At 37.0% G+C, this 17,331-nt stretch overlaps 1 pseudogene; it reads left to right on the top strand.

Annotated features, from left to right (window-relative positions):
- The first annotated feature begins 6,499 nt into the window (after positions 1–6,499).
- LOC149260224 (putative arabinosyltransferase ARAD1) lies at positions 6,500–8,529 on the top strand (annotated as a pseudogene).
- Positions 8,530–17,331: the final 8,802 nt, after the last annotated feature.

Below are 17,331 nucleotides of genomic sequence, written 5' to 3'. Positions count from 1 at the left end.
ATTTATGTATTAAAGTAATGTTTTAGTGTAAGGTAAAGTCATGTTGGTTAGATAAATGGTCTACATTTAGTTATGGTAGTAAGATAAATAATTTATTCAGTATATTTAGATTTATTGCATTGTAGATTAGTTAACATGAATGGTAAATAAGATGGAAAATATTATGATTTTTATTTTATTTTTAAAGAGAATTAAATTGAGATTAATAATTAAAAATTATATTTTTTTTATAATTTAGTTGATAAATAAAATGGTTTTTTGGGTTAAAATTTGGCAATATAATTTTGAGTAAGATTATGATTTTTTAATTATTGAAAATACACTTTTAAATGTATAAATGGATTTAGAAACCTTAAAAATTCCTGAGGTACTCAAAATTTGTAAATAAAATAATTTAAGCTTATGATTCTTAAAAATATCTACCTTATTTTTGGAAAATATGACTAGAAAAAATATTTTTAAAAAGTGTCATTTCATCTATTACTTATATTATTAAATATCCACATTTTACAGTGAATGAGATTAATATAATATAAAACTAAATTATTATCTTATAGATAATAAAATTGATACAAACATATTAATTTCATAAATAAAACATCTTTTTTATTATTGATATTTTTTAACATACCTATTATGGTTAGAACAAATATATAATGTTAAAATGTAGATTTTTTTTTTAACAAAAAGATTAGATTTCTATTATATAAGTTGGATTGCATGGCAAGAACCATTTACATATATTACTACAAAACTTGCTTCTATTATTTATGTTGCTTCAACATTTCAATATATCCACAACAAAATCTTTTTGCCTCTACAGGGCCTCTGTACTATAATTCTACATTGAAACCTTCCATAGATCCTCAAAAACTAACCCAAAAACAAAACAAATTTGCAATACATAGAAAATCAGAAATTTAAATGGCCTTTGAAGGTCGAGCTTCATTTGTTCCATATTGAATCACCTCCTTTCCCTTGCGAAAATGGATCATATATTGATACACATACTACCCATTTCAATTGTTATGGTTCCCAAAATATAATACCTATTATTTTGTTCTCAGGATTCTGAGCACATCTCGATGCTCCTCAACATCGGACCCTACCCCAAACACAATCCCCTAGACATCTGCAAAAAGATCGAAGCCTGAAACCTCTAAGTTGCTATAAATTAGTTGTGCCTCCAACTTTGCGATTTTTCTTTCAACTCTTGCTTCAAGCCCTTTGAATTTTTCCTCTGCCAAGCTACCTCTCACTTCTCTTTCGCTTTCTATGTGATCTAGTCTTCTGGAGAGAATCTCCACCCTTCCCATCAACAATTTGAATAGTAACTCCATATTTGTATTCCAATGCACCAACTCAAACTCTGATGCATGACTCTCTTCCGACACCATGGCCAAATGCTCCAGGTTCTAACATAGGTGATGAGTGCACTAAGACAGATGAGAAGGAGATGAGCATATTCCAAATGATGCTTGCTTAAGTGGAAAATCCTCATCGTTTCTCTTGAGAATGAATGTCCCTGAATCCACTAATGCAAGATCTCTATTGATCCATGACTCTGTTGCAAACTTGATCTTCATGAGGCACTAGACCAAAATTTCCTCCAACGAATTTAAGAATGACAAAGAAAGGAGATGTGTTCGGATCTGCAACATTAATGAGTGTGGGTAGATTTCGATAGCACTGAGATTCAAGGCCATCCATTTGTCCATTATCCTGGTCTTAACGAACTTGTAAGAGAGAGATGGGTATGATAGAATTACCATATACTAATTTTGTTTTACAATCCTTTCCAAGTGGACACTTCTTTATTAACATGACATATCCTTTGTGCTTGCAGAGTTTAAATGAATTAAATTGTTTTATCATGAGGCCACCAACTAGGTTGGCCCATCTATCCATGTTAATTCATGGTGGGTTACGGCACGAGGGAGAATACCTTCCCCTCATTGATTTTAAGAGTTCCAATTTCAAATTCCACCCTGAGATTTTCCATTTTGTCAGCCTCTCCATTCAATTTCCTACGAATATGAAATAAAGAGACTTCTTCAAAAATTTCCAACTACAACACAATTCTTCTCTCTGGGAAGAAATGAAGAGTCATAAGACATAGTTTTCTCAGTGGTCATTTTATTTATTATTATTGAATCCGTTAGAATTTTAATATTCTTATTCCCTTGACTTTAACAATATCCATTCCTTTTCACAGTGCTAGAAATTTGGCTCTATTGTTAGATTTTGTACCCAATCCCCATGAAAATGTAGTCTCTTTATGTTATTAAAGGCAGTAGATCACCCCTCCCACTCTTTCCATGATCCAAATTGGATCATTATATTTTTTTCATCCATATCGATGCATTTGGAGTGGAAAAAGTGGAGGAATTAGCTCACGAGACCATTTTTACTGGCAGGACCCAGTTTGACGAAATAGGGTCTGAAACCTTCCAGGAGCATTTTGAGGCATGAAACAACATTTTTTGGGGGTAAACATTTGCCACTTAAATGTAGTACATTTTCAAGTAATTCTACAGACATAAATCTTTCCAACGGTGCAAGAATTGCGTCAATTAGAGTCTGTATGCAAGATTTATGCCACTCAAAATTTGACCTTCCTATTTTCACACCTATAGTTTGGGAGGATGTCGCGTTAGCCACCATTATGGTCTAGCCACATGTTTGTGATATAAAAGACTCTAGAAGAGTCTATTCTGTAACTCTAGTTAAGAGTTGATGTAGTCAAACTTAACCACTAGTAGGCTATCAGGCTTTGTTATAACCTAGCCACTAGGAGGAAGAGACATTTCATTCTTTCGAGAGAATTTTGTTCCATAGTTGAGAAAAGATATCCAAGAAAGATAGGAGGTAGGGAACACAGAGAAGATCTATGCGCTATAGCATCCCACGAGCCACATACATTACTTCTTTATATCTGCAGCCATATTTCTAGTCAGAGAAAGAGAGCGAAGCGGTCTCACCTTCCAGCTAGGTTTTCTCCTGAAAGGGTTTCCCAAAGAGAATATCTTGTGTATTATGTGTGTGTGAGCTTATTTTTTTCATTCTTTACTTTTATGATTGATTTACTTTTACATGCATGCACTAATTATAGTTAATTTTACAGATCTAGAAATTAAATAAAACTGTAATAGTGTAGAATCTCAGATTTTTAATATAATATTATCAGATTTGTTGTGAAGAACTGTCTAATGGAATATCCACGAAAATTTATGGATCATTTGGTATCATATCAAGTTTCTTTGGGTATTTTTTGGAGATTGCAAGGATCTAGATCGACAAGGCCGAAAATCGTAAAAACCTAATCATGGGTGATGAATCTGTAAACGAACCTTGTGATCCTCCAGAGGTGAGGTTTTTGTAGCTCGAAGAATAAGTCGCGGATATAAACTGCAATGTAAACCTCCTCATAGCGGCCCTAAGCAATAAGTTGGGGATATTTGGAGAAGAAGGGGGTTTGAATGCAGAGGAAAAATCATAAGGGGGATCAGGAGATTGGGAAGACGCAGATAACTAGCCGCAGAAAGAACCCGGAAAAGATCAACCCATTTCGAGTGTTGTGAACCAATCCTTGTTTAAACTGGAAGAAAAATTCAATATCAAGTCATACCATGACGAGATTGACGCTCTGAAGCTGAACCACTGGTTGCAACAACTAGAAGTTTATTTCAGTTTCCATCAGATCGAGGAAGCGCAGAAGATCTCATTTGCGCGACTGAAACTGGAGGGCCATGCACTGACTTGGTGGGAGAGCCACATGAAAACCCTAAGGTTGTAGGGAGAACCTCGAGTGACTAAGTCAGAGGATTTCAAAACCCTCATTAAGTTACAGTTTTATCCCATTGAGTACGTGGAAGACCAGTGGATCCGGTGGCATTACTTCAGGCAAAAGCCAAGCCAAAGCATGCAAGAGTACACCATAGAATTCAGAAAGATGGCTATAATGTTGGGTATCTCTCTAAAGAACCCATATGTACTCCTCAAGTATTTGGGGAGTCTGCACTGCCATCTGCGTGAGCAAGTGATATTTTTCAAGCCCAAAATGGTGGATGAGGCTCGTGTACAGATAAAGTACCTGGAGAACATAGGCCTGAAAATAGCGCAATCAAGTGGATCGAAGAAAAAGGAGCAACAAGATGTTTCTAAGGAGGGGAAGAAGAAACAAAAAGGGGGAAAGATAAAAATATGGCAGCCACAACACATAGTGCAAAGATCCTAGCAACCACTGCAACATTGATGGTCATAGATAGGAGAAGTGTTGGAAGTTGCATCCAGAGATAAACCCGAAGAACAAGAAGAAATATAATAAGAAGAAGAATATCATGACCATTGATTCAAGAAACCAAGTTGAAAGCAGCTCAGACGTGGATGAGAAGATAATTTGTACATCAATGCAGAAGGAGGTGAATCTGAGTAGCATTCTGCAACATGAAGAGAAAGAAATGACCAAACTCTTCCATGTAAAGATACAGGTCAAGAAGACGAAGATTGATCCAGGTTATCTTTTTTTTATAGATGCATGAAAAGAATTAACTAAAAAGTTTGTAGCTTAACCAAAGAGAAACTTAAATGTGCACATGTTGAGAAGAAGAAAAAGAAACACATAAGCATGACAAGAAGACAAGAAGCTTGATAATGGAGTTCGTCCCTCTTGGACTACGTCTCCGGGCCCTGCTCAATCAATGTGGAGGCCTTCATTCATTAAAGAAAAATGGCATCAAAGAAGTACATTCATTAATTTACAAAATGGAGAATTATACCTCCATGCTAAAAAGTGTTTGAAAGTTGGAGAGCTCTGTTGTATAAATTGACACTGCCAATGGATTCTCATCGCCAAGAGGTGCAAAATCCATATAAAACTTGTCCAATTCTGAGACTAGACCAAAATCACCCTCCTACAAAAACTCTGCTCAGGCAAGGTTCCACCAGTTTTTCTAAGCGCTCAAGGTTCCACCACCTGGTCTCGAAATTCGTTCTGTTGATCTCCTCCTTGCCAAATGGTAAAGAATAAGTTTAAATAATGAGGTTATGGTTTATATTTACCAAACCCATAACCATTTACCATTTTTTTATAAATCGTATGCCAATTTAATATATATATATATATATATATATATATATATATCTATATATATCTATATATATATATATATATATATCTATATATATCTATATATATATATATATATATATATATATATATATATATATATATATATATATATATTATATTTAATTGGAGAGTGTGCAGTACCCACGGGGCCGCACTCACCCACCCCAATCTACGGACCCGTTGTATTAATCTGGCTGTACTGGTGGGGGGCGGGACCACCACGTGGCTGCCCCCCCAACCACCATATCTTCGTGAATCTTTACCATATCCATTTCTTCGTTGGGTTTCACGTTGACTGTTTGGAACCTTGGCACATTATTAACCTGGAGTAGTCTACCTAGGCGATAGAATGGCCCGTTTTCCGGCACCGGCCAGAAAATCGTCCGGCTCCGGCAACCGGGAATGTCTCCGCCCTCCGCCACCCTCCCGGAGCTCTGCCACCCTCCTTCTCCGCTTCTCTGCCACCCTCCCCAGGCAATTCTGACATTCTTGCCACGACCTGACAAAAAATCGGATTCGGATGGCAGGAAATGGGGCCTTACATCCCCTGACAGGCTACTCCGATAGGGGACGACCTATTGTAGCCAAGGTGTATTGTTCCGGGGAGCTCCTTGTTTCGACTGAGTTCAGACAGTCTCAGAATCCTCTGGTTCTTTGTGTTGAAATCCTCTGGTTCTTTGTGTTGAAATGGAATGAAAAGAAGAAAACGTTAAGCTCGGGGCGAACAAGAACAAGCATTCCGAGAGGCAGCCACTGGGGACTGTGGCACAGACGAGGGAAAAGGATTACAAGGAGTTGGATCCTGCGCCACTGTTCGAACCCGGGGAGTTGGCGTCATGGTCCTTCTGGAGGGCGGGTATTGCAGAGTTCATGGGCCAAAAATAAAACTCCAAAATCAGGGATCTGCGATTCCAAAATAATTATTTTCAACTTCTTGATCTCTGTGAAAAATACCAGTGATAAAGAATGACGGAAGAGAAAGGAAAATGAGTTCGGTGGAATGAGGACCAGGGTCCCATAGGGGACGATATCCAGCTATCTGATTGAGGAATTCTACGATGGGCTGTTGAAGATTTAACCCTGTTTCTCAGCTGTTGTAAGACAAATTCTCCTCCTTCACCATTAATTATTGGACCAGTCTTCTTATGAATTAAATATAAATAAGCATGCTTAGTGATTTCTGCAAGGGATTTTCAGAAGTCAACACAAATGGAAAAGAGGAGTTATTACTGATGTTTTATGGAGGCCCATCTTGCCTCCATAAACCTGGGGATTAGGTTTTTTAATATTTTGTCAATACCCATTTTTGTTTTCTGTGATAGGTTTATGATAAATTGCCCATTTCTCTATTACCTTATCTCAGGGAAATTGGTTTCATTGCATGAAAGTTGAGCTCTATATGATTTGTTTTTGAGAAGCATACAGATCTGAATGTGATGCAAATTGTATTTTTCTTACTGGGCCTGCGATGAACCATCCCAATTCTTGTGCAAGTTAGTAAGAAAATTTATATATTTTCTGACCTGTGTGTCATTCCATGTAAACATTGCTGAAGCCCAAGGGAACTGCTGTTTTTTAGGTGTTTCTGTCCACACCCATCTTGCTTTTTCCTGCAACTGGAGTTCAAGGGGAATCCTATTGATTCATATTGAGTCGATATAGTTTAACCACGACTGAGCAAAATATGCATTCCAAATGTTGTCAACCTAAGAAATTGACACTGTGCCTGCTTTTTCTGATCTCGGCATTGGCTCTGCTCAGTTCTCTGGCTTTTCTTCAAATTTCAAGTCAGCCTCTTGGCAAAGATCAGTATTCACCATTCTCAGATCCTAAGGTAAAAGTTATCTTAGAGGATGAGAAGCTGTTGTATGAAATTTCAGATGAATTTCAGCGATCTTTAATCTCCTCTTCTGGAATCCGGACAGATGAATTTACAGATAAGAACGGAACTCCCACCGGTTCAGAGCCAAATAACAAACAGGGCAACCCGAAAGACACGGTGTTGAAGGTTTTTATGTATAATATGCCACCTGAATTCCATTTTGGTATGTTAGATTGGAAGCCAGAAAAGAGTATATGGCCGACAAATCTCACTGAAATCCCTTGATATCTGGGCGAACTCAGTTTGCAGCACAGTCTATAATACTGGCTTACCTTGGATCTACTGTCTTTGAACATACCAGGAAAAAACTCTCCTTGCAGTGCCCGAAGAGTTGAAAATTCCAAAGAGGCTGATGTTTTCTTTGTGCCCTTTTTTTCTTCATTGAGTTATAACAGGCATTCAAAAGTTGAGACCCGTGGGCATAAGAGTAAAAATGAACTTTTGCAGGAGAAATTGGTGCATTTTTTGATGGGTCAGGAGGCCTGGAGGAGATCAGGGGGCAAGAATCATGTAATAGTTATGCATCATCCAAATAGCATGGTAATAGCAAGGGAGCAGCTTGGGTCGGTAATGTTCATTGTAGCTGACTTTGGACGATATTCACCATTGGTAGGCAACGTAGAGAAGGATGTTGTAGCTCCTTACAAGCATGTTGTTCCTTCCCTTGCAAAGGATTCTTCATCATTTGAAAGCCGAAGCATTCTCCTTTTCTTTCAAGGTGCTATTTACACGAAGCATGTGAGTTCTTGAATCCAAATGCAATTATTTCCACCATTATTTTGGCCTCTTTAAAGTGTGCTTGCATGCAGCCTGTTGGTTTTCTTTGTATTCTTTTGTTGGTAGGAATCCCTTCTTGAGGCACCACAAGCCCATGAATTTGATTCCATATTTATTTTGTTTCAAAAGTGAACACGTTGCATTTACCTTCAATGTCCATTGCTGACTTGGTTTATAATTATCAGGGTGGATATATTAGACAAAAGCTCTATGCTCTTCAGAAGGATGAAAAGGAAGTACATTTTACTTCTGGGAATACACAGAGGGATGGAATAAGAAAAGCAACTGAAGGCATGCAGTCTTCAAAGTTTTGCCTAAACATGCAAGCGATACACCCTCTTCAAATCGGCTCTTTGATTCTATTGCTGGCCATTGCATTCCTGTTATCATTAGCGATGAGATTGAGCTTCCTTATGAGGATGTCCTTGATTATAAAGAATTTTGCATTTTTGTACAATCTGCTGATGTTGTCAAAAAAGGGTTTTTGATAAGATTGCTTAATAGTGTTAAAATGGAAGAATGGACCCGCATGTGGCAAAAGTTGAAGGAAGTCAGCCACCATTTTGAGTATCAGTATCCAGCTCAGCCTGATGATGCTGTACACATGATTTGGAAAGCAGTTGCGAGAAAGCTACCTTCTGTCAGGCTCTCCCTTCATAAAGGAAAGCGCTACTCCAGATCTTGGCTTGCAAAGCACACAAATTCCTTTTTCAGTCTACAAAAATTGGCTAGAGGCTAGCCTAGATTCGGGCATGATTTCTGCAATTCAGATTCACATTTGAAATTACCAAACAGAAGGTAGTGTAGTCACAACTCACATCGTTTCCATGGTACTTAGACATGCATGGCTTAATCTCTTTGACGAGCATATGACTACTGATAGAATCAATGAGTAACCATCAAAGTAACTATGAGCCATGTGCAGTTTCATAGTCTGAATTAGTCCGATGTTCAAGATGGAAATTGCATTGTTTCCAAAAGTCCGATGTTCAAGATGGAAATTGCATTGTTTCCAAAAGTCCGATGTTCAAGATGGAAATTTCATTGTTTCCAATCATGAAATGGATTGAAAATGTTAATTTTTCTTGTATTTGTAGTTCCTGGATTTCATGTGCATTTCCAACAGAAGAAATGCACAAAAAATATCAGTATCAGAGAAAATAAATCGGCCTAGTTGATTATAGGTGTACTCTTCTACATTTGCAAATGTAGTCAGGACTTGATCGTTGTATATTGAAAAAATGCACCCAGGTCATTCTCATGTATCTTATTTTTGAGATGGACATTATCACTTATAACTCAAAATTCATTCATATTCATGTTAAAAAGGTGAGTTTCACAATGGAGGGAAAATAGAATGAATTTCTGAAACAAATAAGCTTTTAAGCTACAAACCTGATTTTTAAAAATTTGGATATATATATATATATAGATATATAAATTTGAAATGAGAATATTCCACTTAATGGATTCCTTAAACAAGAATATATATATATGAAGGGAATATCAATACTCAAAAAACTCAAAAACTCATTTATAAATGAGGCTATATATCTAAAATCAACTTTTAAGTTGGAGGTTGCAATGTTATATCTATCTAACCTAGAAATAAAACATAAATTAAAATAATAAAGTGTAATAATTACCATTCTCATCTTCATCTTCCTCATGAAAATAAGAACACGATACATCTTCAAGGGTGGAATGTGGAGTAAATAACTATTTCCAATTGCATTGCTAGATTCCTCAATATTTAGTGCAGCAAGAGAGATGCCTAAGTCAGGATTTAAGATCCACATCACAACCTTTTAAAGGTTGATTCTTATATTCTTGACCCCTATGAGATACAAGGAAAATGTTGGGATTCACATAAACAAGAGCTTTAGCCTTCTACAAACACTACAAGTTGAGTTTCATTGAATTATAAAATTATAGAAGTTTCAATTACTTTCCATTGATGGAGAGCTTACTATTTGTGAGAGAATACAAGTGACAAAGGGTGAACCATTCGCTCCATGGCAAATTTACCATTGGTTACTCTCATCCAAAGTTGATTCGTCTAAATAATCATCCAAATTAAAAATAAAATTAGCAAATTCTTAATTCACCTCCTTATGTAGATGTGCTAGAAATATTCTCATAACCCCCCGTTTCACTCCATTCACCACCTCCCTATTCTTATGTGTTGTTTTCATCTTACCATTGTTTTTGAATAATGAAGTCTTTGTCATAAAATCTTAGGTTCAAGGCAAATTGCTAAAGCGCGTTATGAAGTGTTGAACTATTCCAACTCTCAAGAATGATTTTCTTCATTGAATCAACAAAATAAGCATGAAGAAATAAAAGCTAAGGAGACTCTTGTAAAATTATTTCCATAGTTTTTTCAATTAAAATATTCATTCTATTGTAAACCTCTCCCAAGAAGTGTTTGCATGTGGTTTCATTTTAAAGAAGCTCAAACACTGGTGATATGAATTTGAGTAAGAAATCTATTTTGCTCCACCACTCCTCATCAAGAGACAATTTGTGCACCATAGTTCCCTTCTCTAAATCCATCTATCTCCAATCAGCCTAAAGTTGACTCACCGCCATGGAAGCTAATGGTTTCTTAACATCAATAAGGTAATGCAACATGATGAAGTTTAAGGTGTATATTGTCTCAACAACTTTTAACAACTGCAATCTAAAGTATTCTTGAAATATTGCTTGACATTGTTGGTGGTTGGCAATAAATTTGACTATATCCCTAGCTTTCCCTATGAATTCCTTAATCCATGAAACTTTATTGTCAATCTCTTCTTGAACCATATTTAAATTATGGATAACGCGATGAGTCCAAAAAATGTAATCATACTGGCTCTCCAAAATCAAACCTGTAGCTTTGCAAACCACTATTTTATCCATGATAACTTGCACCACTTTAGTAGGCCCTATTTTCTTAATAGATTTGATTTAAATGTCTATGATAAATTATCATTTATCTTGAAAGTCCTTGGGCTTCAAAATCATTGTTCCTTTCGGTGAATTGATAATGATATTGATCAATGGCCTATGCCTAGAATCTATCCATCCAAGACAATGGTAACCTCAAAGCTACTCCATGAAACATGAATACGTTCTAAAATGCCCTCAATTGTATCCTCCTTTTTTAGTAGATGGGTTTGGAGTTTTTCATGATGAAGCCCTCTGAACCCTTGAGGAGTTGCATTAATTGCCCTCTCTATATCTCTCCAATAAGAAGATTAAACCAAATACCACAAGTATAGATGGCCATTGCCACTCTTGTTTCAACTGCTTCTCTTGTGAACATTCACCATTTTAGCTATTTTTCTCTATTGAATTACAGAGAAAGAACCTTTGAAATTTTTTATACTTGTCATCTAGAATGAATCATTATATAATTTTTCATCTATGTTGGTCCTTTTTGGGTGGAAAAATTGGAGTAATTGACTTGCAGGGCCCATTTAGTGGTAGGTCCTTGTTTGGGAATTTGAGGTTCTATGCCTTCCAGAGTTGTTTTGAGGCATCAAATGACACTTGTTGGGGTCAAAACTTTAGGGGTGTAGCTCGCAACTCTTGATATGATTATACACACTGTGACTTTTCCAATGGTGTGAAAATCACCTCAAATCTGGCTACAATTTCTTCAATATCTGGCCAAATTTCTCCCTATGCTTGAATTGGCGTATCAGTCATTTACTGTTAATTGACAACCTCATGGGTTCTCCTCTGATCACCCCAATCCTTGTTATCGACAGGAAGTTGCTACAAAGAGCCTTATACTCTATTGGGACTGTAATTCCAAAAGAATTACAGTAGAATTCCTCTGTGAATTATTTTAATGTCAAAGACCTCTGTCTAAGATTTTGCATCTGTCTGAACAAGGTTTGCTGATAATTACTTGGCATAAACTTAACTCTTAGCTTTGCTACCATCCTGCTCCAATTCTTGATTGGTTGCTTGCCAAGTCTCTTCCTTTCTGCCTGCACACCATCCCACCAAAGCGCTGCATGGCCTTTTAGCTTGGTGACAACAAACTTTACTTTTTTTTCATCTTTTGTTTCTTCATAGTCGAAGAATTTCTCCATGCCATTAATCCAGTCTATCAATTCTTCTAGATTCAGTCCTCCTTCATATATTGATACCTTGGTCTTTGGCCTGGCTGTGGATCTCAATACTGACTAAAAGAACCTCATCTCAGGAGTAACTGCTATAGCTTCCTCCTCTGCAACTTCAATCTCAGGTTCACTAACATCTCCATCATCTATGTTCCTGCCTGTTGTTAATGCATCCAATCTAGCTTGCATCTGTTGCATAGCTTCCATCACTTCAGCGTTTGCAACAGGTTGTCCTCTTCCACCACGTCCTTGTCCTCGTCCTCTTCCAAATCTGAAAGCCATAGTAACTTTCCTTCTCCTGCTTCTGAGATTCAATCCAATGTCAGTTGGCTGCTCTGATACCACTAATGGTGGCTTGGGTGCAGGCAATATGGACAATCTCTCAAATCTGGCTACAATTTCTTCAATATCTGGCCAAATTTCTCCCTCTGCTTGAATTGGTGTATCAGTCATTTACTGTTAATTTACAACCTCATGGGTTCTCCTCTGATCACCCCAATCCTTGTTATCGATAGGAAGTTGCTACACAGAGCCTTATACTCTATTGGGACTGTAATTCCAAAAGAATTACGCAAAAACACTCTCGACACTTTAAAAATGAGGGACCTGTATTTTCAACGCAAAATACACTATCGGCGGGAATTTTGTTCCAAAGGAACAAAATACACTATCGATGCTTTTAACCACAGTCACGGCATTCAAATAGTCTTTGTGTTAATTCCAAAGGAATTACACTATCGGCGCAGTAATATTCAAAGTATTGCGTTATACGCAATATACACTATCGACCACTTCGAATGCTCCTTCTCCGATGCAATAACACGTGGCTATCGGCAATTTCGAAAGACTATACCATAGACTCCTCCCACTTCAATTGTGCGATGCGACAGTCCTTGCGGACCCGAAAATTTATCCAAACCGCTCTATAATATTTCGAGTCCAAGCTTATCGGGGTTTCGGACCTCGGCAGTTCCACAACCCTTTCCACTCCACTTGCGATTAGGCGATGCGATAAAGGTTCGGGCCTGATACGGTATGAACCAGAATCGATATTCTAGTCCAGAGCTACGTTCAGACTAAGGTTTTTCTACGAATTCTCTGTGTAAAATAGAGGTTGCTGCATAACTCTATGCAACGATTTAAGAGTCTGCGCTCGCCGATATGAAGGAAAAGTAATCTTAAAGGCTCCAGCCTAAACATTCATGGGAAAATAAGGCCAATTCATCCATATTCAAACTCAGAAGAAGCACTTGAACTGATACACACATATAATTATCAATTAACATAGAACTACCAATATAAATACACAGAGAGAGGTTTCTTCAAAGGATAATACTTCCGGGCACCCCTCCCACTATGAGCCTCCCGTCATTTTATTTATAATCAATAGATAAAGCCTTTCTCGACCATTATCCTTTATTTTTTACATAGAGTGATTTAAAGCGTAAAGCTTTGTTACAGTTATCCATAAGCGATGATGTTGCATGATTTATTCTTAATTCTATTTTTATCCTAAACTAGGAAAGCATGGAAATTGCTGGCTAAAGGACCCCACTCCCTTGCCTGTAGATTTTTTTGGAATATGTTTGAAGACTTTTTCCCTCTGAGTCACATGCTCCTGCATCACTAGCTTCCCCACAACCGGCCAAGATCATGCTTTGATACCACAATAATGTTCTTGATTGGAAATAATCAACAAATACCAAAGCAATTTACAAGGAACAACAAAATAAGTGAAGGACACAATCACAAATTAAAACACAAGAGATATCAGCCAAATATTCTGAGCCATTTTATTAATAAACTAGGAACATGTACATAAAATGAGTTGAAATGATAGAACCTCGGCTTGCTATGCAAGCTCCACAAAACCAATGTGAAAATTTGATGACCCAAATGTTGGAAATGGCTCCCCACAAAATATACACATTGCCTAAAATTTCTGTTAATTGCTGCTAGAAGGAAACTAAATTTTTCCCCCTCAATAATGCCCGGATCGATCTGAAATTACAACCACAAACTCCTCTCCTAAAACCCAGAAAATACCTAGAAAATGTTTGGCTCAACTCCAAGCAAAAATCGAACCCACGATGTGATGTAAATTGCCCAGTGAACTAGCAATACGTCCTACTATAAAAATGTATGATTCTAGCTCAAATATTGCCTGGAAAATTCTATAAAATTGGTTGGAGCCTCCTCTTAATAAACCCACAAAAACCCAAAATTCCTTCGGGTTGATTCCAACTTCACCTAGTGACCCAAAGAAATGTGAATTTCCCTCTCTATCAAGCCAAACACACTGGCTGAAAATATATTATTGAATGTGAGCCAAGTCCTCCTGGAAAACCTCCCAAACTCTTGTGAATCTCCTCTGAGAAATACTCCCTAACTTTGACCCTTATCTCTCCACAACTCTACTTATCCAAACCATGTGAAATCTCCGGCTGGGAGTTCATGCGCGCTACTGGAAATGTATAAATTCGGCCCCAAGAATTACCTCAAATTTCACCCTGCAAATCACCAAGGAGAAGCTTGTCCTCCCTATGAATAAATCTCTGCAAATTCTCCAGCCCATATTCTACTATTTGCTGGTCTTTCTCATTCCCACGAGTTTCCTTCTATGCCCTTAGAGAAACACACACCAGTTGAAGGAAATCTTGTGAAATGGCTCCTCAAATTCTCGAAACTAACTCTCAAATTCTCGCCTAGGGTGACACTCGAAATTCACCGAAGGTAGAGGTGGAATTTCCACCCGGAAATCCCTGGTGTTAAGTAGTGTTGGTTGTCTTGGCTGAACAAGTCAAGATAACTCAAGTTCAAATGTCAAATTATCAAAATATCCCAAAATGAGGCCCTCTTTTTTTTTAATAGTTTTTTCTCCCTTCTCTCCTTGTGGGCTCCATCATTTCGACCTCCTTTCTCTCCCTCCTTCTCCATAGCTCGATTTTCTAAAGGGGTTCGAATTTTCCTCTTTGGGTAGCCCCACATCCCACTACCAAATTAATTTTTCCTTTTCTCTAATTTTTGTGGCCTAATTTTCTCCAAAAACTAAGTGATGACTCCCTCAACCCACTTTTCCTAAGTTTTACATACCAAAATATTTTCTTAATGCCAAAATTGCAAAAAGGGAGGTCTACTTAGCAAAATTATTTATTGGGGACATGACAATATTTTTGAAAGTCCACACATGAATTACTCTAGATCTATGAGTAATGGGGTTTGAAATGGCATCCACACGATACCATGGTGGTCAACAAGGTAGGTCAACTTGTGGGAGGCATAAGTTCCACATACAAGCTCCGATTGAGGTGATTTTCACACCATTGGAAAAGTCACAGTGTGTATAATCAAATCAAGAGTTGCGAGCTACACCCCTAAAGTTTTGACCCCAACAAGTGTCATTTGGTGCCTCAAACCAACTCTGGAAGGTATAGAACCTCAAATTCCCAAACAAGGACCTACCACTAAATGGGCCGTGCAAGTCAATTACTCCAATTTTTCCACCCAAAAAGGACCAACATAGATGAAAAATTATATAATGATTCATTCTAGATCACAAGTATAAAAAATTTCAAAGGTTCTTTATCTGCAATTCAATAGAGAAAAATAGCTAAAATGGTGAATGTTCACAAGAGAAGCAGTTGAAACAACAATGGCAATGGCCATCTATACTTGTGGTATTTGGTTTAATCTTCTTATTGGAGAGATATAGAGAGGGCAATTAATGCAACTCCTCAAGGGTTGAGAGGGCTTCATCATGAAAAACTCGAAACCCATCTACTAAAAAAGGAGGATACAATTGAGGGCATTTTAGAACGTATTCATGCTTCATGGAGTAGCTTTGAGGTTACCATTGTCTTGGATGGATAGATTCTAGGCATAGGCCATTGATCAATATCATTATCAATTCACCAAAAGGAACAATGATTTTGAAGCCCAAGGACTTTCAAGATAAATGATAATTTATCATAGATATTTTAATCAAAGCTATTAAGAAAATAGGGCCTACTAAAGTGGTGCAAGTTATCATGGATAAAATAGTGGTTTGCAAAGCTACAGGTTTTATTTTGGAGAGCCAGTATGATTACATTTTTTGGACTCATCGCGTTATCCATAATTTAAATATGGTTCAAGAAGAGATTGACAATAAAGTTTCATGGATTAAGGAATTCATAGGGAAAGCTAGGGATATAGTCAAATTTATTGCCAACCACCAACAATGTCAAGCAATATTTCAAGAATACTTTAGATTGCAGTTGTTAAAAGTTGCTGAGACAATATACACCTTAAACTTCATCATGTTGCATTACCTTATTGATGTTAAGAAACCATTAGCTTCCATGGCGGTGAGTCAATTTTAGGCTGATTGGAGATAGATGGATTTAGAGAAGGGAACTATGGTGCACAAATTGTCTCTTGATGAGGAGTGGTGGGGCAAAATAGATTTCTTACTCAAATTCACATCACCAGTGTTTGAGATTCTTTGAAATGCAACCACATGCAAACACTTCTTGGGAGAGGTTTACAATAGAATGAATATTTTAATTGAAAAAACTATGGAAATAATTTTACAAGAGTCTCCTTAGCTTTTATTTCTTCATGCTTATTTTGTTGATTCAATGAAGAAAATCATTCTTGAGAGTTGGAATAGTTCAACACTTCACAACGCGCTTTAGCATTTGCCTTGAACCTAAGATTTTATGACAAAGACTTCATTATTCAAAAACAATGGTAAGATGAAGACAACACATAAGAATAGGGAGGTGGTGAATGGAGTGAAACGAGGGTTTATGAGAATATTTCTAGCACATCTACATAAGGAGGTGAATTAAGAATTTGCTAATTTTATTGTTAATTTGGATGATTATTTAGACGAATCAACTTTGGATGAGAGTAACCAATGGTAAATTTGCCATGGAGCGAATGGTTCACCCTTTGTCACTTGTATTCTCTCACAAATAGTAAGCTCTCCATCAATGGAAAGGAATTGAAACTTCTATAATTTTATAATTCAATGAAACTCAACTTGTAGTGTTTGTAGAAGGCTAGAGATCTTGTTTATGTGAATCCCAACATTTTCCTTGTATCTCATAGGGGTCAAGAATATAAGAATCAACCTTTAAAAGATTGCGATGTGGATCTTAAATCCTGACTTAGGCGTCTCTCTTGATGCACTAAATCTTGAGGAATCTAGCAATGCAATTGGAAATAGTTATTTACTCCACATTCCACCATTGAAGATGTATCGTGTTCTTATTTTCATGAGGAAGATGAAAATGAGAATGGTAATTATTACACTTTATTATCTTAAAGATGAAGATGAGAATGGTAATTATAACACTTTATTATTTTAATTTATGTTTTATTTCTAGGTTAGATAGATATAACATTGCAACCTCCAACTTAAAAGTTGATTTTAGATA

Source organism: Pinus tabuliformis, chromosome 6, assembly GCF_031772625.1.
Source record: "Pinus tabuliformis cultivar Carrire ecotype Pingquan chromosome 6, CPIR1, whole genome shotgun sequence".
NCBI lineage: Eukaryota > Viridiplantae > Streptophyta > Pinopsida > Pinales > Pinaceae > Pinus > Pinus tabuliformis.
This window is presented reverse-complemented; position numbering and strand designations above follow the sequence as displayed.